General features: G+C 38.2%; 1 long non-coding RNA gene across 1 annotated transcript in view; it reads right to left on the bottom strand.

Moving 5' to 3' along the window:
* Nucleotides 1-3,231: 3,231 nt before the first annotated feature.
* Nucleotides 3,232-23,131, bottom strand: part of LOC116184163 (uncharacterized) — a 40,679-nt gene continuing 20,779 nt past the window's right edge. The window contains exon 3 of the long non-coding RNA XR_004148909.2: nucleotides 3,232-3,364. This is a non-coding gene — a long non-coding RNA (uncharacterized LOC116184163). The remainder of the gene's footprint in view (nucleotides 3,365-23,131) is intronic.

The raw sequence follows: 23,131 nt of genomic DNA, 5'->3' as shown, positions 1-23,131 counted from the left end.
AATTAACATCACCCTGTTCTGTACTTGCCTTAAGACAGACACTCTGAAGAGAAAGAGGGTTTGAATTAAGATGCCAGGCTGAACTGCAGGCACATGCCCTCTTCTGGGAAGTCTTCCAGAGACACAAAAATATTTGGCAGAGTAATGGGTTACACAGCTGAAAAACCACGGTAAGATTCAATAGAGACCTCATCTGCAAAAGCTCAGACTGGCTTTCCTTACAAACCATAGAGCAATGCTGCAGGGTTTCCCCAGAGATCCAAGGTGCTTTTAGCCCTCCCTTCTTCACAGGCATTCCTCATGGGTAGTTTTTTATTCATGTTTGCAAGAGTTTTCTGTATCTGCTTGTTTACACAGAATAACGTAGCAGTCTCAAAAGCCAGCTCAGAGCAAGATGATGTGGCAGACTACAGAGACACTAACCAAGCTATTTAATCCTATTTGTTAGCAAAGCTGGTCAGTGTGGGTGGAACAATGTTCTGATGTATATTCTTTGTACTTAATCCTGTAGCTTCTGAGAAAGGAGTTGAAGAGGAAAATGGCCATCATCCAGAATAAAAAGCAACCAGGGAATTACACTGACTTTTGTTACAAAGAAGAAATCAACAAACAATAAATGGGAAATATGAAGATCTGTAACATGGAGCAAAGATGCCCAAATGGAAACAGAGGGCCAGACAAAACCTGGTCTGGCAGAGACAGGACTTGCCAGGCAGCATGGTCACTTCTACCACAGCCTCATAGAGCAGCCCTCCCATCCCTCCCACCCAGCCACGGGGCTGACAATGCTGGGGACAACGTGCAGTCTGCAGGGTGAGGGCAAAATTAGCTTAGTTTTATTTTTTTTAAGATTCCTTCAGAAGGATGGTTAGAAATTTATACATGTTTATTATTATTTTGGAAGTGTGCTATTGTGGTTTATTTTTGGTATAGCTGATGCTGTCCCATGTGTAAAATTTAGTGATTGGCAATTAATGATGTCATCAATAAAACAACAAGTTACTAAAACCATTATTTGATTTAAACTGTGTGAACCACATAGGGGTTTTTTTGGGTTTTTTTTTGTCCCCAAGACATGCCTGGTCTTTAAAAATAACCAATATTGCTTGTATTTTGAGACACAGTCAAGATATTTTTGTATCATTGAGAGCTAGGGCTGGGTGAGGTCCCAGAAGACCTCTTGCTTCTGTTAAACATTGCCTGCTTCTTTTAAGCATCCCCTTTCTATCTGCTTGATGTTAGACAGGTCTCAGAAGAACTTCTTCCTTCAGAGCCCCTTTCTCTCATGGGTTTGGTCACATCCTTCTTTATTGCACCTGATGACAATCATTCCCTGCCCTGCTCTGACTGTTTCACACCTTTTTTCCAGAAACCATTTCCAACAGGACAGGCCAGATGTTTTCCCCCAGAAATCTGTTACTGAGGCCAAGTCCAGAAGCCAGGGACAGCTAAGAAAGACAGAGGAGAGATATATATATTTTTTAATTATTTCTCATGTATGTGTTAACACATAAATGAAAACAGGAAAGGAAAAACAGTAGGAAGATTACTGAGGAAAATAGGAAGATGCAGAAGGAAGAGTATTAGAAAGCAGAGGAATAGCCTGGGAGTGTAGGAGGGACACATAGGAGAACAGCACTGAGAGTCTTTGGTGGAGCTGAACAAAAATTTGGAAAGCTGGAAAAAGAAAAACAAAGCTCTGCTAAAGCAGAGAGAGTAAGGAAGGAAATGAGAAGAAATGACACAAAATACAGAAGGAAAAAATGAAAAAAAGATGAATAAAGGAAATGGGGAAAAAAGATCAAGAAAAAAGAGAGAAGCAGTGCAATACATGTTCTCCAAAACATCCATTAAAGTAATGGACAGAGGGTTTAATTTAAATCCCTTTTCTGTGTAGCATATTACTTTAAAATGACAGCCTGTGTTGCTATACAGTGCATATACATTTTTTAGATGTCTGCATATAATACTTTTATTTATTCCATTTCAACATTTTAATAAATTAATGAATTCTTCATTCAAAAAATGCTGGAGGGAAAATAAACACACTATTTATGCAGAAAAGAACAAACAAGCAAAAAATCCTACAAATGTGTGGTTCAAATTTTCTGTAAATCACACCAAGTAAATCTATTTCAAAGTATCACTTTTGCAAAACATTAAAGATCTTGATTTTTAAAGAAAGCCTCCCACATATTCTCTAAAAATCATACTGCTCTGAAGTGTCCAGCTGAGACAGGCAAAGTTAACAATCATGCCTGGAAACCAAAAATCACATTTTTGTCACCCTTTATATCCCCCTCCCTGCCCACACAGACTCCCTGCTGGACTCAGACATGGAGAGGACAAAGTCATGCTCAAGACAAAATCCATCTCAGGAATGGTGTCAGCTTCCCCCTCTGGTGGAACTCGTTGGAAGCTATTAATCTAATGCCTGTCTTCTGGCAATTTCCAATGTGGACAGACAGCTATGGATGACTGAAGTTTAATTATGTTTCTAAAGATGTAAATGAATCCAGAGGCTTAGGGAATAGGAATGTGTTTTAATAAGTACCAACATAGGTAAAATAAATAAACCTGTTATTTAGTTGGAAGGGAGAAGGAGCAAGTTTATATTAATTATCTCTTTCTTCTCGTTATAATTGAAGGGCAGCTCAACTAAAAACCCCACTCAAGCAGGACTGGAGAAAAAAGCAACTTCCACAAGGTCACTAGCTAAATCTTTTTGATGTCCTTTGCTAGAAAAACAAAATTTAAGTTAAACTGAAGAAAAAAATATAACCATTTCTTTGCAAAATACATAAATCCACCACCTCTTGCCACAACATGCACAGCACTAACCTGCTTCCAAAGTTGGTACTAATCTTGGAAAAGTATGCACTCTCTCTTCCTATTAGTAGAATTCCAGTGAACATTCATGAATTTACTATTTACGTTTCAAAAATATAGGAAGAAAGTAACATAGTCCCAAAATTTCCTAGCCCCTGAACAACTCCCCTAACAAACAGCTGTCTCCTCTACACTTGGAATTTTAATCTCTTTATTCTTCTTAATATAACTTGTTTTATTTTATTTTTAAGTACTAGAATCAAGTTTACAGGCTGTGGTGATCTACTGGTAGCACTGCTGCTAAAATAATTTTGCATTACCATAATCAGTCACGATTCTTTTCTTCTTTTCTGATATGATTCTGTGCAAAGGGAGAAAAACACCATTCCTGAGGCTGCAATGTCAAGGAAGCAGTATTTTATTAGATGAATGTGGTGGAGCACCTTCTTGGATTCTTGATCTCCAGAAGATCCAGGCTCTGCAATCCAGCCAATATGGATTCACCCAGATTTTATTGCATGCAGATTTTTCCCATCTAGAATAACAATGAGTTTACAGAAATGTCACAAATGTATCTTGCTGATGGCGCTTGCTCCCATCAGATGAGCATATATTGCTAACTTAATTCCCACAAAATGAGTAGTTTTCTTCACTATTTTTTTCTTTTTGTAAGAGTTTCCATGTGGTACTAATAAGTACTGCTATTTCTCTTCCAAGGGGATGCACTTTTGACTCCAATAATTACTCCCATTTTGTCCTCTTTGTACAGCTACTAAAATAGAACTGTTTCATTTTTTTTCCTAGATGTTCCCCAACTTTCTGATAAATTTTGCCTGTCTTTCTGTCCCTTACCTGACTGATACACCCTTAAAGTTGCAGTTCTCTCCCAAAAGTCAACCAGTTGACAGAAGGAAATGTGTTTGTGGTGTTACAAAAGAGAAATAATTTGTGTGTCATGTTCCTCACAGGCTGCTCTGGTCTCTTCTAACCCAGTTTGCAAAAACATCCCACTGCTGAGTTCCTGCACATCTTCTCTGTCACGCAGTGTCTTTTTACACCCTAGAGAATATTATGGTTAATCTTTTTCTGACAGTTTTACCACTTTTTTCCCTGTCTTTCTGTTCATCAGAGTTGCTACAGTGCACTGTATTTGAAAATACAAACCTTGAGCAAGACAAAAGCCATTCAATTGTATTTTACTGATCTGAGGTCATGGGGTGGTGTTGTATATGTCAACCCTGACCAGTGGATTGAATACCCCATATCTGTTTATAAGTCAGAGCTTTGAAAACTTTAAGGTTAAGATTCAGATTGGCTCAGATTTTCGGCTTCACTCTTGAGTCTCTAGATTTGCTTTTCAGTGTAGTTTGCAGTTAATTATCTTACAACACAAGCACTTCGGAAATTGCTACCATACTACTAAAGACACTGAAACTCTGAAAAGAGAGTCTTAATATTCCATGCTGACAGTTATTCTTCAATGCTTACTTCCACTCCACTCTTGGTTGGTTTTTTTTTTTTTTTTTTGGAGCACAGACAGAATAGCTGCCTTTGACAATGGAAGCTGTTATGATCATTTTAGTCTAATTTCAGAAACATTCAGTCCTATTCCAATAGCTCTATCAGTTTTGTTTCTGTCTGTGCAGACAACTCTGTCTGCAGTGAGTGCCATGGTGTTGGGCTTCATTCCAAATAATTCATTTCCAAATGCACTCCACTCCCAAAACAAGGCATGAGACCAAGAAAGAACTACCTTACTCCTCATGATGCAGCTGAAGGTGCATCATGCAAATAAAGAAATCCATGCATGACTCAGAGTCCTGCCACCCTTGTGAGTCAGTAACTCAAATATTTCCACTGTTATCATGGAGAAAGTCAGCATACCCAACCTCAGATGAAGCTTCTGCTAAACCTTCAAGCAGAAGCAAGCCATGTGTTTTATGTTGTAGGAATCTCATTCCTGACATAATTATCCACCAGTTTAAAACGCAGACATAATTATCCACCAGTTTAAAATGCAGTTCAGTAGGAAGTAGACACAGTGCTCCACTTAATTAGGTGTGACCTTTAGAAGCACCATCACGTGGTGGGTTGACTTTGGCTGGACACCAGATGACCACCAAAGCCGCTCTATTCACTGGATAGAATCAGCTGGATGGGGGAGGGAAAATATAAAAAAATATTTGTGGGTTGAGGTAAGGATATGGAGAGATCACTCAGCAAAACACAGACAAAATAGACTCAGCTTGGTGAAATTAAATTATTACCAATCAAATCCAAGCAGAATAATGAGAAATCAAGCCAAATCTTAAGATATCTTCCACACACCTCAGTTTTCTTCCTAAATTTAACTTCACTTGTGCTGTTTTTTTTTTTCTCCCCCACAGAGGGGGACAGAAAATAGGGACTGTGGTCAGTTCATTATGTTTTCTCTGCTAATTGTTCATCCTCAGCAGGAAGACTCCTCACATTCTTCCCCTGCCGCAGTAGTTGTCCATGGACTTCTCCAACACGAGCTCTTCCTGCAGGTTGAGATTCTTCACAGTCTGCTCCACATGGGTCCCTTCCATGGGGTGCAGTCCCTCAAGAACAGACTGCTCCAGCAAAAATCCCCCACAGCTTCACAATTCCTGCCAGCAAACCTGCCCCACTGTGGGCTCCTTTTTCCATGGGTCCACAAATCCTGCAAAAGCCTGCTCCAGTGTGGGTTCCTCTCTCCATGGGGCCAGAGGTGCTGTCAAGCCTGCTCCAGGATGGGTTTCACATGGCATCACAGCTGTGGGAATCCAGGGCTTCCCTCTGGCTGCCCTGGCAGGTCTGGGACCCTGGCAGGGGTCAAGAACCCCCCTGGACAGAGCCCCCAGAGACACTGGCTGTGATCTCTGGCCATGGAAAAGAGTTTTCAATCTTACAGCATGAATTACCAGCTCTGAGTGTTTGATATAAGTAATAATTAAGTGTGGCATGGGTGAAAAAGTAAAATTTTAGGATTCTAGATGAGGGGTCCAAAGGGGACAAGCTGGAGGAAATTGGGTGTGTTTTGTCCTTTTTCTCCTCCTTCATGCCCTCCATGTTTCACTGTGGTGTTGGCATTTTTCTGTTGGTTCAGGCTGGGGACACACTGTCCAACGTAGGTGACAGATATTGGCACGTTCTTGTAAATGCAGCCCAGGGAGTTTCTGGTATTTAATGTTTGTCACATCCCACTGAGGGCAGAGCCCCACACGCTGCCCTGCAGGACAGAGCTGGGCAGGGCAGCAGAACATGTGAGAGATCAACAGAATAAACAACCTGGAAACCAGCACAGACCAATTATGGCTTCTGCTTTGGCAGCGGGGCTGACAGACAGAGACTATTACAATCTCAGAATCATCAATAGCTCAGATTCCAACACACAGCCTCCCTCAGGTATCCAACTGCTTCCAGCATGGGGTCCCCCATGGGCTGCAGGGGAATCTCTGCTCCAGCCACTGCAGCATCTCCTCCCCTCCCTTCTCCTTTGCCCTTGGTGCTGTTTCTGTCACATATTCTCACTGCTTCTCCTGCTGAAGTTGTCTTTTCTTTCCCCCTACTTCTTAAACACATTATCCCCAAGGTGTTAGCACCTTGCTGATGGGCTCAGCCTTGGCCAGGGCTGGGGCAGTCTCGGAGCCAGGTGGCATTGGCTCCATCAGACATGGGGGACACTTCTGGCAGCTTGTCCCAGAATCCATCCCTGTATGTCCTCCCAGTACCAAAATCTTGCCATGTAAACCCATTACACAGCAACATTAGTAAATAATATTGTAACAAATAATTTTTTTTTGGCAGAATAATAATGAGAAAATTATAACAAGTACTAATATTAAATCCAGAGAAAATAATTTGATTTTGACAGCAACAAAGGAAAAGATATAGCTGAATGCCCCACAAAAGGAAATAGGAAGTTGTCTAGCACAGTAGCAATACTGGCTTTTCCTTTTTCTTACTCTGAAAAAGTAACAGTTAATTTAACATAATCTAAAAGAAAATTGAATTCCTATAAGCTACTCTCAGATAATACCTTCTAGCAAAACAGTGTATTAAAGGGCTTTTACTACTCAGTTTTTTCACAGAAGTAATCTAGGAATCAGATTTAGTCCTTCAAGTACACTACAAGACTAACCCTGAAACCTAGAATACTGCAAGCAAACTGTTCACAAATAATATTTTTCACTTCCCAAGCACATGCACCTTTCAACAGTTGCTGCTAAATATGGTTTACTTTAGTGAGGCTAGGATGTTACTTTCAGACCTCATAACAGAATAGCAAATCTACATTATAAACCTCATTGATGTCTGGAAAAAACCTACTTATTAGCAGACCTCCTTCCTACCTCTTCTTTCTCCTTTCTCTCACAGGCTTATCTTATTTGCACATCTGAAATTAAATTAATTCTAACCTTGCTAGTGTCTACAAGACTTGATCAGCAGAACACATATCCAAATAGGATTCAGAAAAACATTGATTTACAATTACATAATTACCCTTGTTAATGGTTTACTTATATGTGTTAGCAACTTTGAGTTTATTCTTGCATTCTTAGCTGGAAAAAAAGTATGAAAAACAATTTAATAGATCATGCCTTATGCTGCAAACAAAGGCACGGATGCAAAAAGTAATCATGCTTGACCTCTATATTGAAGGGATGATAAGTCACCAAATTCTTAAGGACTTCATCCAGAGGAGTCAACTTCTTTCAGAGTAAATGGTATTTATATCTATGCAAGCTCAATCCTCTTGAACAAATGGGATCACATTGCTAAGCCTTTTAAGTGTCTATCTATATGCAATGCTGACTGAAACCAATCATCCCACAACTCATTTCTCCAGGCCTTGCAAATTGGACTTGGAAAGGCTGAGAGAGGGTAAAGGGTGCACTATCATTGCCATACAATATGGTGAGGTCAGGTCTTTGGCTGCACTGGGAAAGTGTCAAGGGGCAAGGGAATCTGCTAAGCCAAGCTATGGAGGTGATAGCTGTTGGTGTGGCTCGTGACACAACTGGGACACAGTTCTCCACAGCCCTAGGCATGGCTGACCTGAGCTGGGATCATCCACAGTAAGTGCTGAATGGTGGGTTTCTAGCTGGAAACATACCCCTTCTACACTACCATGTGAATTAAATGGGCCTTGGACTATTCCATGGCACTAAGGCTAGATGCCAAAATCCAACCCGTCCTGCAAGTGATAATAAAAGGGTTTTAAAATCATGGGGATTAAGGGTTAAAAGGGAAAATCAGCTTAGTAGGCCCTGGAAAAATGAGTTGTGGGATGACTGTGGTCAGTAATCTAAGAAAGATCACGAGAAACTCATGTCAATGTATACAATAGAACAATATAAGTTTAATAATTAATATGTGAGTTATGTAACGGTAGAATAGAAAATACGTTCAGCTCGAAAGCCACGTCGGAGTCAGATTTGGGTCTGTACTCCTGATTCCCAGAGCTCTTAATAAAAGCATCTGCAGATAATCATATCCCATGATTATGTGTGTTCCTGAACGCTAACACAAGCAAGATGTTCACATCAAAATAACCTTTTGGGAATATTCTTACCACATATGAATTCCTTAAAGGTGCCTTAGGTTAATGATAGTGTACTTAGAAATGTGGAAAAGTGAATTCTATTGCCCAGGACTTTTTTTTTTTTTTTTTCTGCATAATTTCATATACAGGTAAAAACAGCCACGAAGCCCTCTAGTGAACCTCTACCCCTCATTTGTCATGCTAAAAAATGTGCTTCTATCCCTTCTCCACACAGCTGAATTTGAATCTTTCAGGTCCTGACACAGTTCAACCCCAACCAGTAAAAAAGCACCAGCCAGGTGCTCACCCAGTTTAATGGCACAGAAAGGGGTGCAAATGAGAGTGGTGATAGTAATGATAAAAGCATTAGAATATACAAAACAGGCCATGTCCAACACAATTCCTCCCCACTTTCCAACCAATACCCAGACAGTTCCCAAGCCATGGTCCCTGGACAGCTTTCAATCTAATTAATTTACTGAGTGTGGCACAAATGAATCTCCCTTTGGCCAGCTGGTGTCACCTGTGCTGGCTGTGTCCCCTCCCAGCTCCTCGTGCCCCACCAGTGAGCAGGCTGGAGGGCCTGACTTGGTGTAGACATTACTTAGCAACAACTAAGCTCATCAGTGTGTTACCAGCACTATTAACATACAAAATTCACAACACAATACCATAAGAGCAAAATGGGAATAAAATTAACTCTATGAATAGCAATAAAATTAACAGACTGCTGCCTCCAGCCCCAGTGATGATGATTCCACCTCTGATTTCACCAGACAGGGGCTTCCTACATCAAATGGCCACCACTGACCTCTGATGCTAATGTATGAAACCATGCAGCAAAATACACAGCTCTGTCATCTAGAGATGCTCACAAGCTGTCTGTATCTATGAGCTGCAATTTAGGAAAAAATTGCCTATGAAGAGAGTTGAATTGAATACAAAAGGCTGGTTTTCTTTCCCCAGTATGCTGTTTCCATCAAAATCACAGAGCTTTGGGCTAAGTCAAAACATTCAGAAAAAATGTCATAAGAGCTACTTTTTTATACTTTTCTTCCAGCATGGTAATTTTTTTACCAACAAAAACAAGGATAATGTATTTGAGATGTTTATGATGAAACTTTTTTTCCTGTGTTGTTATCTTCCTCTTTCCCAAGGATTAATTGTATTTGGAAAGCAACTTTCCCTCTTAACTGTGAAATTTATCTCACCTTAGCATAAGCACACACATAGATTTTTGGAGAGTAGGACTGAAAGCTATGAACACAGACTTTTCTCCTTCTAGAAAATTAAACCAAAATTCATTATTAAACCAATAAAGGTTGTGTTAGACAAGCACCAAACTTAGAGAGCATGGGAGACCACAGTGCTGAGTATTTAATCATCCATATTTCAGAGGCCTGCCCTTTATCAAGTTGGTAAATAAGTTTAAAACTTATGGCTTAAACCCACTAGTCACTTCCAGAGAGCTGTTGGTAGGTTAGAGCAGAAACAGTATTTTCCTGATGTACAGTTTCAAAATTCAGCATCTTTACGCCCTGAAGTCCTTTTTATTCTCCAGAAATTTTCAAACAATCTATTTTCAAACTATAAGATACCAAACTTTTGAGGAAGAGCAGGCTGAATGGGATCTAAGAACTGTCCCTCCCTTGAAGAAGAATTAGGGAAAGGTGAGATCTGCACCAGCAGTCTTTTATCTTGGAGATAATAGAAAATCCTTGGTTGATACTAATGCTTCAAAATGTTGGAAAATCTCCAGGAGGAAAATGAGTTTCCCCATTGAACTTCTTACACAATTTGCATTTTACCTGCTGATTCAGATAATTTTTGTGTTTACAGACTCCAGAGGGATTAATTCCTCTAACCAACAGCTGTCTACTCAAGCTTTGCAAAGTTGTCTTTTCCATTTAGCAGCACACCTCTAACACAGCCACTTGTCTGTGGGCCTGATTTCTTTTGTCCATTAATCTTTTTTGTTGTGGCTGTTTTGGTTTTTTTTGTTTGTTTGTTTTTGTTTTTTGGTTGGTTGGGGCTTTTTTTAATTGTTGGTGGTGGTTTTTTTTTTTGGTTTTGTTTGTTTGTGTTTATATTCTTTCATTTTTTTGTTAGGCTGATATATATGCACTGAAACTCTATGACTGATGTGGTTAAAGTCAGGTTTCCTGACTGTTTCCTCTGCTCTTTCCTTCAGACAATTTCACTACATATTAACCTTTAAATAAACTCATAATTTTCATAGTATTTTGCACAGGGAAGACTGAAACTATAGTTAACAAATTGATCTAGCAATGTCAACTTTTAGTTTCTATTTATGTGCAAACTCTATGGTTTTTATGTGGTAGGCTATTCTAACACAGTGTGTTTTTATAAGCCATTATAATGTTAACTACTAGATAATATCTGAAAAAAATAGGCAATTAGCCACAAAGTTGATGAGAATAGACAAGCTTAAATCTTGTTAAATACTTTCTGACATAAAAGAAATTGCATGGAAACAATTAGACAATGCATTAATAAGCAGATGGATTTTCTTCCCACTTTTTCCTTTAGAAGTTTAATGTGTTTGACAATATGTGGAGAAAGCCTTCTTCAGTACATGAACTCATGGGTTACTACAGAACTGACACTGAACACTTGTAAATGGGAGTGTTGTCACATTGCATGAACTGCAGAGGAATCAACCAACAGTAGAAAACATTTCCCTTTGTCCTGCACAGTCCACAAGATTGCTTTTTCTGCAAGTTTTCTATATGTAGAATTATGCAGTCCACTAAGTTCTACCCTTTTCAGAGAGCTAGCTTTGACCTGATGTAAATCTTTGTAGTTTCATTTATTGCAGTGAAACTGCCCAACTTTGTGTGCCAATGGCACCTCAGCCAACAATATATATTAATGCTGTTTTCACTGTGTTGTATCTGTTTCACAAATTGGTCCAACAGGTTAGAGAGTAAACACATTATGCAATGTAACCACAAGAAATACTACCGAACCAGGAACATAGCCCAGAAGTTCTGACATCTGCTTTTAGGTGTCCTAAAGGGGCTCTACAAGACTAATTACTTGTAGATTATCGGTATGTTGTGATAAAAAATACTGGAGAATACTCTGCATTCCATGTATTATTCTAGTAAAAGCTATCTAACTTCTTTTACTAAATCAAAATAAGTCCTCAAAAATACTGTCTTTTAACCATGTCCAGAAAATGAAATTAATATTAAAATTATCTAAAACATCATATTCAAACCAAAACTGCAAGATACTGGTAATAACTGTGGGTTTTTAAAGAAAACAAAAAAGGCCAGGAGAAAATAATCATTACATAAAAAGAATCAATACTACAAGAACAAGTTAAAAGCTAGTCATGGAAACAGCTCTGGAGTTGAGAATATACCCCTTGAGGGGGGACATTGGCTCCACTGGAAGATGCTTTTCTGTGTGAATATCTTTAGTCTTTGTTACATGAGTGGGTGAGAATGTTGGGACAGCAGTGATGCTGTTTGCCAGCTCTCAGGATGCTGATGCAACATGTGCCTACTTTTATCAACACACTGAGACACAAGAGCCTGCAATATCACCTTGTAGTTCTATTAACCAAGATGTTTAGATGGGCAACAGTTTTTCCTGAGAGTTGCTTAAAATTATAAGAACCAAATAAAGGAGAAGGAGAGAGCTCAAATACTCCAGGCATTGCTTTGAAAGCATTCAAAGAGAAGATTGCAGATTTGCCTTGATATGACACACTCTTTCACACTTTTACTTATCAGGGTGTTTAAATGTATTGTTGATGCACACAAGCCAGGTGGAGGGACAACCCTAAACCAAAGAGTTTGGTTTACTCCTCAGATGGAAATTTGTACAATTACGGTGCATTTAGTTCTCTAACTGAAACACCACAGCCTTAATTTTTTCCCATACCCAATATTTAAGCAAAGTTCAGCTTCACAAATTCATCAGACATGAGTGTGCTGGAGTAGGGGAGGGCACTCAAGAAGGGTGTTAAAAGAAAGAATCAGTTTGGGGGTTTTAGCAGGAGATCTCTAAATATAGTCCTAAATACTTGGAATTGTCTAATAAGCATAATTTCAAATAGTATAAGGGTAACATGGGTTAAAGGGTCATTTTGTGTCATTTCTCTCCATTTCATATGCACTTTAGCAAAGTGGGTAACAAGCTAAATTGTGCTGACCTTTATCAGAGACAGGGTGCAACTGCTGAAGGAGAAGTGACATTGCTACATGCCATGTTTTCATTTGCTGCTGCACTTTCCAGGCTTCCTGGTACCACATAACCACACTAATGAGCACATCAGCTCAACACACTTACAAATCCCTCTTGAGCCATTCTCTCAGTTCCAATTGCAGGGGCGAATGCAAATGCCAATCCAGGATGCATGCAGGAAATTAGACACGTTTTAATTGAGAAGCCCCTGAACTATGTATCATCAAAATAAGAAAGTCTTCACCTAATTATATTCCATGCTGTCATGACATTTAACCTTGTGAGACTGCATTGTCATGTCATGACAACATGCTCAGCAGGCTTCATAAATGTCATTGTATGAGGTACCCATAGTGGTACGTCAATATAGTTAAGCTGAAAGGTGCCCATTTAGGAGTCTTCCAATTTGCTTACAAAGAGAGGGATAAAATCGAAGCCATTCATCCCTTGATTCTTCTTAGGAGCAGTTCTACCACTTTTCAAACTCATGACAGAGTTTGCTGGGAGCAGTTACAGGAGGGGGTAGATAAAGGTGAATTCAAAGTCCATTCACAACAGCTAAGAAATATCGACTTACCCTCAGGTAAGAACTCCCTATCACAGCAGTAGATGTGACTCTCACATATTCATTTTCCTCAATAGGCCAATACAAAACTCAACAACCCTGCAATTTCCCCTTCATTTTCTCACTGACAGTCTAGGTCTCAAAGCAGGTACTGTATTCTCTTTCTTTCCTGCATAATTATCAGAGGCCATTTTAACACTGCTAAAAATGTCTTTTTCTGCTAAATTATCCTAATCTAATATTTAAATATTTACACGTAATAGAAATTATGTCTCAATCCTCTTATGTAAAAACTTCTGGTCATCTTCAGCAGCTTCACTGCTGTTTTCTGTCCCTGACACATCTTCTCTTAATCTCTCCAGAGCTTTGACTTCAGTTGTGAACAATGAGCCTGATGTAGGACTCTGCTCTGTGGAAAGACAACAGTTAGAACTGGAAAGAAGGAGCCTCTTCATCAGTTAAGCAGGAAGCTTTGTTTACCATTTTACCAAGTTTCAGGTGCAAACCCAAACCAATAGGAGTTTTTTATCCAGGTAAACATGTGAAATCTGCTTTCTCCTTCCATCTGGACCTGCATGGAGTTACAGTCAGAGGACAAACAGCACAGAGAACACATGGATTGTCAACTGAGCACCAATTCAAGTGCACAGCAAGTGACACACACAAATGCTGTTGCTGTTGGGAGGTGTTATGGATATTACTTCCCATACAATGCAATACAGCCTGTCCTCAGTATTTTCCTCATAGTTCTCATAATTTCAGGTAGCTGCAAAAGACTCAATTCACCACTCAGTTTAGTGCACACCTAACCTTTTAGCCCACAGATACTTTTATTGCCTTTGATGGAACAGCTGTTCATAAGTTGGAAGTTTAGGTATCTATTCAAAAGCCTTGCTGAGTTTCAGCCACAAAATTTTACCCTAGAATAAGCAAATAGTATAGTTGCATTGACATCTAATTAATCATCCCAGTGTATGTTCACACCTGAACCAAACAGGAAAATAAACAACAAAAAACCACATTAATCATCAGAAAAAAATAAACCAGAATAACACCAAGGGCTTGTTTTGCTGATACTTTACTAATGGCAAGATCAATTTGCCAGTAGTATGTTATTAGAAAAAGTTTTTAATTATTTGTTCACAATGCCTGTGTTGAAAGGGTTATCTCACTTTTCTCAACTCAAAGTTTAATTTTAGATATAAAAAATGTGCTGTCATTAGTCTATCTGTGAGTTATTTAATCATAGAGCTAGCAATACATAAAATACAGACAGTGATGAAATCTTTCCTACATCCACCTTCTAGAGATTCCGATTTATCTTACAGATTGCAACAGATAAGAGAGTTAGGCAGTAAGCCAAAGAACTTCCAAATCCTCTCTTTTCTCAGCTATTTGGCTGGAGCATTGAAATAGGGGCTAGAACAGCAACCCAACTCACCTTTCAGGAGAAAAAAAAGGTAGCCATTTTCCATTTTTTAAAGTTTGTTTAATGTTGAGAGCTTGCACACTTTCTAAGCCCAGAGGCCATGGTCAAAGAGGCAAGCAAAATCCCAGCACACTACTAGGGTGAATTAAGTTTAGGCTATAAATCCTAAATCAGTGGACAAAACTAGATTAAAATATAAATGCATTTTTCTAAGAGGTCAGAAGGTCAGATGTCAGGAAATTGGACAAATAAATAGAGGTGAATCTGAGTAAAGTGATAGGCAAAAACTAAGGCATTTTTCAATAAAAATGATAATGAGCAGTAGCTTATATAAGTCTAGGAATAATAAATAAAAGGGCAATATGACAATACATTTCTGTAGTTATTGAATAAAAGACTTGGGAAAAAAAACTTTCCAATAAGATGTTGAGGAAGTATCAGCTCTGGCCAGGGATAGTTGAAACAAAAGGGGGAAAGTTATTCTGAAACCAAACAAGTCTTGAAGTCAAACTTATACATCCAAAGGACATAAAGGGGGAAAATTCACTTGAGACATTGATGTTTCATGGAGATGCCACTCGTAAAGGAGGGAGTGATTTGTGTTACATACACGTGGCTGACCAGTGTGCCTGCAGTTCCCTCAGAAGCTCATACTGGACAATAAGGGCTAAACAGACCCAAAAATTTCTGTGCTACCAGAGATGATTGGCAGAATCACTGATTAGGTGAGGTTGGAAGGGATCTCTGGAGTTCATCTAGTCCAACCCCCTGCTAAGCCAGGTGACCTAGGGCCAGCTGCTCAGGATTGTGTCCAGTTGGAGTGTCTCCAGGAATGGAGGCTCCAAAAATTCTCTGGGCAATCTCCATTAGACCACATTTTTCAAAGACCGTCCAGCCCCTCATCGCCCTCTGAGTAAAGAATTTCTTCCTCATATCTAATGTAAGCCTACTCTTCCAGTTTAAAACCATTCCTGTTGTTCTTTCCTTGTGAAAAGACCCTCTCCAACTCTCTTGTAGGACCCTCAAAGTCCTGGAAGGTCACCTCTCTACTGCTATGAGGTCACCTCTCATTCTCTTTTCCAGGCCAAACAACCCCAACTCTTTCAAACTTTCCCCACAGCAGAGCAATGATGCACACATTTAAGCTGTGAATTGATTGTCCCTAAAAAAATTAAAAGACCCTTCTTAGTGACTGGCTAGTTTAAAGTGTGATCATATTGTGATCTATGCACACACTGTCACACATGATAAGGTATCACGTGGACCTCAGGGAAGTCAGGTCAATATTTAAATTATCATAAAGCTAGCCATACTTATGGCCTCCACTAGACCTGTGATATAGATTTGCACTTCCTTTTTTCTTCTTTTGTTACTTAAATGTGCTAAATCTTAATATCATAAAAGTTGAAGAGAATTTTAAAATCTTTTCTGGCTGATAAATATAATTGTCCATCAGGTAGGTTTCCGGTTATAGAAAAAAAATTATCCTTCAATTAATGAAATTAGTTTTTGTTCATCTATAGTGAAACTATATTTTGATTCCCAGAATATTTCATTCATTAGCATTTTCCATAAGCTGTTAGTAATAGAAATTTTATATGTCTATCTCTAAACTTTTAATTTGCAATGTCTTTGAAGATCTGTCATGAAAACTCAACTAGGCCTAAATCTTGGACATAAAAGGTTTTGCTTGAATTTTTGTAATTGAGTAGTGCTATAACATCAGAAAAATCTATGACTCAAGTAAAAATGGAAATATCTTTGTATTAGGCAAACGTCTTCACATATTGGAATCCAAAACAAGACTTTTCACATTTTGCAAAACATTTCTAAAATATTTCAACCAGTTGATTTTTAAGATTGCAGCAAAACTTTTCCTTGTTGCTGTAGAGATTGAAATAGGCATAGATATAAAAGCTAAACCATTTCCATAAATATTTCAAATACTAGATAAGGTAAGGACCTGTCAGCATTTCTTTAGCAAACCATAATTTTCAGAGACTGTGACTCAGAATGTGAAAAAAGCCAGACTTCCCTTTGGACTCCAAATCATCTTAAAATTAAGGGTGGCTCATTCAGTCTGACAGAAAATTGCTTCTTGCAACTCTGAAAAAATACAAAATTAAAGTAAAACTTCCTACCTCCATCCCTCCTTGCAGAAACTATGGATCTCAAATGTGGGGCTGATTTTGTAAACTATATTCCTGTACCTTAGCTGTATCATTTTACTGTAAAGTGGAAACTGTTTTTCCAAGCATCCCTAACATAGATTAGCAGTTTTGGATATGAATTAATATAGGTTAAAGGAGAGGAAATAATCATATCTGGCTTGATGTGTATTCATTCTTTATTTTTAACAAAAAAATTAACAAGCATTTGAGAAGGTGGTGTGAGCTTTTTACCTCTGCCAGCCAAGTAATTCTGCAGGAGTCTGTCTGGTTTTTTAACCCTTCTTTTAAAGAGATTTTGTTGTATTGCATGGCTTGTGCTATTACATAGCTACAGAATCTACAGAGAACATCAGATGCCCAACAAACAAGGCATCAGACCCAAGAACTCCATTCACAGCATCAGCTCACAGACCTGTAATTCTGGAAGGAGGCTCCAACCTGTTTCGCTGTTGTGATGTTGTCTACAACTCCATTGGATTTAACATCATATTTTAACATCATATCCCACTTTGCTTTGTTCCTTCTCATTTTAGGCACTGTCATGCCTAGGTAATGCTATGAAGGAGAAAACACTTCATGGCTTTAAAAAAACCTCAATATCTCAAATGTTCAGTAGGTATTGAGGATCATGAATAGACTGTGCAGAATGAGAAAAGTTTACTTTGTCATAAAAATATTTAGCACCTCTTTCTTGCACTCCCCACCCCAGATGTCTCATCAATCACCAATCTCACTCAGTAGCTGTTTAGCACAATTTCCTGCTTCAGCTAAAACATGCATTCTGTAATATATTGGCAAAAGTTCACTAAGTGGAACTGAAATATATCTTTCAATAAAGAAGTAAGCATTTGTATTAGCGATTCAAGATTTCCACATTTGATATACTGAATTTTACCTCAGTGATACCTGATCAAAAAGGCCAATGCCCAGGATCTCACTACCATTTGTCAATCTCCAAAGCACCAGAAGTTGTAAGCAACATTACCACTCTGAGCATATGCAATTGCATACATAAAACTCAGTCATCCTCTGACTTTTTACCACCTCTACTTGAGAGCTCCATTTTGTTGAACTCATTATTCCAAGTATTAACTGATAGAGCTGAACTGTATGTGAACCCCTTCAAGGCAGTCTCAAATCTCTCTGGGAGCAGCAGCACTGGCTTGGAAGCCACTAAATTCCCTCTTCTCTGTAAGTAAAAGAACCAAGAAAATTAGCACAAGGTAATAGTCTTAGCATGCTATTCCACATAAATTAATGATAAGTCTTTTAAGATGTGGTCAAAAACATCTTACGTAGCAAAAGGTTGGTACTTCAGCCTTTTATTTAGTAATAGTGATACCCAACTTCAAAAGGAAAACTAACATCTCAGCAGGAAGAAAATCATTATTTGAGATCCCCTTCAAAACTTTACAAAGCTACATGCTGTCTTGCAGAAACAAGTATCATTATTCTACATGGTGTGCCCAGCTACATATGCTATGAAAGCACAAAGTGACATTTCAGCATTTTTGTAACGTGTTTAAAAGGAACAGCACAATGCTCTGTATGGAGCTAGTAACCTTATTAATGATATTTGACACTTTTCTAGCACAAGCCTTTGTTGCAGTTGGTTATAACTTCATGTTTTAAATATTGAAGCTGAACTTTAAACTTACATTTAGAGAGAAAAATAGTGTGCCATTTTCCCACAACCAAAAGACTCATTATCTTTCTTTTATCCAAGCTGATTCTCCTTTTCTTTTAAGACAAGTTACTATCTCCAGGGTTTAGGACAATGGCTTAAGACCTGTGGATTTTATGTCTACATTTGTTAGTTGTCTTCCTTGTCATCTCTGCAGCAAGGGAAGAAAAAGCCAAATCTCTGAAAATTTATATTTCAAATCTGCAGAAGTTCCTTAATACAGGTAAGCTCTATTTTTTCAGAAGGTTTTATGCATGTTGAACTGTAGCTCTCTTTCCCTTCCCCTGAAAGGTTTTAGGATAACAGAATGTTAAGATTTTGCTAAATTGGATCTCCTCACCTCATTCAGTAAACATGATGACCATCTGAGAATGAACAAGGATTATGCATCAAAAGACTGCTGCTTGTGCAAGCCCTGGATACTTGCCAACTGCTTTAGAAGGTCTGAAGTCAAGGTCGCAGGAAGATGCTTTTTAGAAAAGGGATTATTTAGTGGATAGGCTACTTAAACAATCCAGTAAACCCTCCAACACTTCTGGTGAAAATGAATTTGTCACAGGCTACTCTCTAGTAAGCAGTCATGGTTATTTGAAGTACCTGGGAGTGCTTTTATATCAATTCTGTAATTGAAACCTTTGAAAAAGGGTTTGAATGTAAGAAGCATCCTGTGTGCTAAGTAACCTGAAGATTCTTGCCTTCAGTTGGCAGCCCAAACTTAGCAGATGCTTGGTTTTGCCTTCTTGGGCCTATAAAAACAGATATTAATAGCAGCCAGCCTCAGCTAGGAGCTAAATTCATGAATGCTTGCAGAACAAGTTCCTCAACAAATTAATAATTTTCAATTCAATACAAGGATCAAGGAGGTGGAGATGTGAAGGCAATATTAAATAAAACATTCATTGAAAAATGCTGAGGTCTTAGGGGAAAAAAATACCACAATCTATAATTACATAACTGTACATTTTATTATAACAAGCAGGCAAAGGTGGTAAATTAAGGTCACAGAAGCAAACCTAATGCTGGCACTTCCTAATTTCAATATATTTGACTTTGCAACCTCAAAGTTCTTTTACTATAGGATTTTTGGATACAGGACAGGATATTTTTGTAAGACAGCCAAAATCAGCTACGTGAATAAATGTCCCTTGCATACCACAAATATACTGAAATCTTTCTTTTTATCTCATTCAAAAAAAAGAGAGTAAGTCTGCAAGTGCTTGTTTTGGAGGTTGGAATTTATTTGTTTCCAATAATTTAGTTATTAGTGTCAAAGTGTGTCAAATCCCTCTGCTCTCTAATTTCCACTATAAAACATTACTCAGAGAAAACTCGTTCTGGACAGTGTGAAAGGGCTCCATGAGCATGAGAATCTCACTAGGGTCAGAAAAAACCTCTATGAAGTGACTGGACTGGCTGAAGTGTGGCTCATGAGTTTTTAAGGGAGATAGAGCAGGGTACTGAGTGAGGAGGAGGACTAGAAAGTCAAAGAATGAAAAGACTGTATTTGTGTGGTTAGAGCAAAAGACAAGGAACTAAAAAGGCAGCCAATTAACAGTGGAAGCACAGGCAAAATTTATCTTGGTAATTTTATTGATGATGGCTGTAATTTCTTGAAACATTCCAGCTTGCAGAGTGCATGAGACATTTCATGCTCGCAGGCTTCAGAAGCAGCTAAAAACATGAAACATTTTATAAGTCCTAGACTAAAGATCTATCCAATTTCCTGTCCAAATTGCAATATCTTACATATACAAATATGTTTAGCTATTTTCAGAGTGGAATTTTACCTCTTTAAGGACAGAATTTAACTTACCCTACTGGAGTGGTTTCAGGACTTAATGCAGTTATGCAGCAATACATTGTGCTCAATGTTTCATTTTCCTTGAATTTATGAGTCAGTTGACACTGATCTTTCCATCCAGCTCAGGATGCTTCAGTTAATGATGGGTTAAGAGGGACATGCTCAGCATGTTTTTAAAGCTGGGCAAGCTTGGTGCCAGACCAGTTCCAGAGCTAGGTAAAAAGGAGTCTGGAGGAGACCTCCTAAAAATTTACTCTGTAACAGACTATAAAGCTTTATGGGATAGCTGGCATGTTCCTATGGCACAGAGCAGGGATTTGGACATAACATAGGTGATGTAACCCCTTGAAGCCAAAAAAAATTTGGCCAAAACTACCATACACATTATGGAGACAACTTATGCCCTAGCCTACAATATAAATTCACCTACTTTACATCACCTCAGCAGTTATTTTTTAAAGTCTAGGAAATGAAATGCAAAAGCCACTCAAAGCAACCCTTAAATATGAACAACTAGGCTTTAAATTAGTTAAATATTTAAGTGCATTCACCAACACTTACATTAAAGTTGCTCAATTTATGTGTTACTTGTTGGACTAGTACCATAAATCAAGAAGATTTAGAAAATGAAAAAGTTTATGTTCTAGCAGTGACATGATTTTGGCATTCATAGAACTTTCTATTCCTGTTTCCTCATTAAAACATATCACTTAATATGTATAAAGATGCTTAGACAACACTATTACTTGTCAAACTGATAAAATCATTCACTATCACTAATGCTTTCTACACTTGCATGTAAATATTCCTTTTTATAAACATCCTTTAAATAATTGCATCTTAAGATTTCTGAATTTTCTTGCACATTGGCAAGAAACAGCACATATTCTTAGATACTAGCACATTTAGTATTCCTAAAACCTTTTTTTACTTGCAATGGATCTGCATTCTTCATTTAATTTGTCATTGGATGAGGACCACCTGCAGCACATTTTTATCCTAAAGGATCCCAAAACTAAATGGAAACTAAGTGATCTGCAAATCAGTAGGAGTATTTTGATAAACTCTGAAATGCAATCAGCTGTGGCTTGAATTGCAGTCATTGTTTAGCAGTACATGCCTACCACTTTACAGCTTGTAGCAAGTGCTGAAAAATTGTACCTTCCCTAATAACCAAAGATGCCGTTGGAAATTAAGTAGGTAATATGTCATTAAGAGATCTGGAGTTCAGCCAAGACAGAGAAGCTGATTTCATTACTTTTCTGCTGAGTCCCAAAGAATACAAAGTGACTTGAGGAGATCCTCAGTTCTATGTGTTAGTCAAAGAACGGCAACTCTAACAACACACTCCACACCAGGCTGATTTCAGTTGTGGTTTTTCTATTTTTATAAAGCCAAATTAAAAAACAATTATTCTCCAGTCCTCATTTGCATAATTCCCCAAAAATTATGGAATACAGTTTTAAAACCACCAAGTAGATATAGTTGCCCAAGTCTTAGCCTCGAATATTGAAGGTGAGCACTAAAATTCCCTGTAAGGTTATAGATTATCCCCTCCCCAGAACACCCTTGTGTCACAGAGTTTCTAAGTTTTCTTTCAAACTGAAACAAACATTAAAAATAAGTATTTGTGTCCAAATTTGTGAATAGAATAAAACAATCACCTAACAAGACTCTTTAATTCTCTACATTTCAGAGCCTCAGCATACTCAATAGCCATACTCTAAGGTTTGCTGCATCTCAGCAGTAAATAGTTGTCCCAAAATTAAAGGTAAATTCTCTTCAGCAGAGAGGACTGGTGGTCTACTTTTCTGAAGGAATAATAAATACAATAATTCCATCACAAGGGAAGTGTATAACTTCCTAGCAAGCTATTGTTGAATTCCCTCAACTACGGAAATTCAATATTTCAGGAGAGACTGGAAAAGGCTTGTACTCAATAACCATTGTATTCATATTCTTACACTCCTATTCACCTTTCTGCAGCAGTTTCCAGCACCAATGCTCTGCACAAGATCACTACCTCCAACATTTGAGATAAAAACCAGAAGAAAACAATTTGTCAAAATGCATCACAGCTGGGCAATGGATGACAAAGGAGTACAAAATGCACGTCAACAAGGAAAGAATGCTAATAACTATGGAAAACTTGATCATGGTGTCTGAAATTTTTTTTTCTGTTTGAATCACAAGATTCCTAGGGAAGACAAATACTGTTAATGGCAAATACTCCAGCCAACAAGAAAAATACAGTCATGCACATGCACAAGTCCCAGAACTAATGCACTTGTTGTATGGGCAAATGATAGCCCTGCACCACCTGAAGTTAAAGAATCTGGAGCACCCATATGCATCATCTCCTGAAAGAAACAGCAGGAATTGTCTTATTCTAGTGCTTAAAAAGAGAAAGTTTGTCTTCCAGTAGTTTCAATAACAATAGTGATAGAGGAACCATGTACAATCTTAGAGTAGCTTCATGAAATGAAGACCAAGGTCTTAACGACAGTGAACACCTTTTGCTTCTGTCTAGAAGCTAAATACAGCTTTAATTCTTTACTATTTGCATAATTAATTCTGGCAGTTGTCCTAATAGATATTATTATCACTGTTTTTCAGAGGGAAAAATGGAAGAGCTAGCTGAAGATTCTCCTATAGACACAAAATCTCCAAAGTAGATAGCTTTGAATCACTGAATTATTTTTCCTTACAGCTCCATTTGCTACAGATGCATTCCTGCAGAAGGGAACAGACACATTCCTGGCCTTCAGTGTTGCAGGACAAGCTAGAGCTGTAAACATAATGTACACATGGGCTGAAGCCAGGATTTTGGATGCAAGCTCTGATGCCAGATCTGGGTTCAAATGACACTGATCTCCAGATTAAAAC

The sequence above is a fragment of the Lonchura striata genome, chromosome 2 (genome assembly GCF_046129695.1).
Source record: "Lonchura striata isolate bLonStr1 chromosome 2, bLonStr1.mat, whole genome shotgun sequence".
NCBI classification, from domain to species: Eukaryota; Metazoa; Chordata; class Aves; order Passeriformes; family Estrildidae; genus Lonchura; species Lonchura striata.
The sequence above is the reverse complement of the archived record's forward strand: the minus strand, read 5'-3'. Positions and strand labels throughout refer to the sequence as shown.